This window comes from Physeter macrocephalus, chromosome 6 (genome assembly GCF_002837175.3).
Source record: "Physeter macrocephalus isolate SW-GA chromosome 6, ASM283717v5, whole genome shotgun sequence".
NCBI classification, from domain to species: Eukaryota; Metazoa; Chordata; class Mammalia; order Artiodactyla; family Physeteridae; genus Physeter; species Physeter macrocephalus.
Genome location: NC_041219.1, coordinates 56714319 through 56716089, shown reverse-complemented (window position 1 = coordinate 56716089; position 1771 = coordinate 56714319).

The window sequence follows — 1771 nt, the reverse complement described above, 5'->3', positions numbered from 1 at the left end:
ACGGGCTCTAGGCACATGGGCTTCAGTAGTTGTGGCATGTGGGCTCAGTAGTTGCAGCACGCGGGCTCAGTAGTTGCGGCTTGTGGGCTCTAGAGCGCAGGCTCAGTAGTTGTGGCGCACGGGCTTAGTTGCTCCGCGGCATGTGGGATCTTCCCAGACCAGGGATCGAACCCATGTACCCTACATTGGCAGGCGGATTCTTAACCACTGCGCCACCAGGGAAGCCTTATCCGTTGGTTTTAATATTCCCTTTACGGGCATATTAAATTTGCCCAATTTCCTAATCTTTAAAATGAGTATGTTACACTTTCTCAGAAAGTCCAGGAAACTGGTGTCGAAGGTTTTCAGCACCATGGTGAGATCCTTGGAATCCGGGTATCTTTTTTTCCCCTTGTTGTTGGTTATATTTTTAGGAAAACCTTTGGAATCTTTAGAGATACAACATCATGTGTTTAGTTCCAGGTGTGAATATGCACTGGTCACATCACAGCTGTTCACTCAACCATGCTGCTTCTGGGAGTGGTCTCTGCAGCTCTCCTGTGCCCCCTCACACACAGACAAACACACCCGCAGTCTTAGTTTAAAACAACCACACGTAAATTATCCAATGAATACAATTTACTTTTACAAATAACTTCCTTCTACTCGGCATGTTCTGAGCCACCACCTCCTCCTGGAATCAATCAAATGATTTTAATGGTTTAACATTAACCAACGTAAAATAATAATGATAATGATGATGATGACGATGATAATAATAATAGTAAAGTAAATCTGAAGTGACAGAAACGGCCCGCTCTGAACAAAAAGCATGTTGTCCATTCTTGGCTTATCTATGCTCTTGATCTTTCCTCACCCCAAAATGTGAGAATTTGGGACACCCATGGGGAATAACAAGAAAGTCATTTTAGGAGAAGGATTGACTTTCAGAGCTCATGTACAAGCCACACAAGCAAGTTAACCTCATTTCTTATTTTTACAGTCGCGTCAAAATTTTGTCCATAACTGGAAGGATCAAACTTTGTTGGTGGCTTAAGACCCTGCTTGGAATGATTTTCCTCAGCCATTTCCACTGATTAAAGCCCTCACTAAATGTATCTTCTGTCATTGCTGAAAAGAAACCCCTGAAGACAGGTCCAAAGGTGGCCTGAGAACACATTGCAATGCCTTGAAGGCAAGACCACTCGTTTGGACATCTAGGTCCTGGTGGGCATGTTCAGAAAGGTGACCATGTATGCCCACACCTTGTAAATATACATGTAACAGGGCGGATATGTATATACACACATGCAAAATGTACACATTCCATGAAATTCTCACAGAAACTCGGGGTTCATATAAATGGACATCCTGGAAGGTACATAATGAAATGCTTCTAATTACTTTTGCAATCAATACAATTTGCAGGGCATCCAACAGAACACCTGCTCTTACTGAATTCCTAGAAGAGCCCATGAATGTGTGTATGTGTGTATATACACACATGGGTATCTGTGTATTTATATAGAAAACAGTGGGCTGGGGGTACCGCATAGGGCATAGGTCCTGTGTTTGGCCTTACATTTAGGTCTTTAATCCATTTTGAGTTTATTTTTGTGTATGGTGTTAGGGAGTGTTCTAATTTCATTCTTTTACATGTAGCTGTCCAGTTTTCCCAGCACCACTTATTGAAGAGGCTGTCTTTTCTCCATTGCATATTCTTGCCTCCTTTATCAAAGATAAGGTGACCATATGTGTGTGGGTTTATCTCTGGGCTCTCTATCCTGTTCCA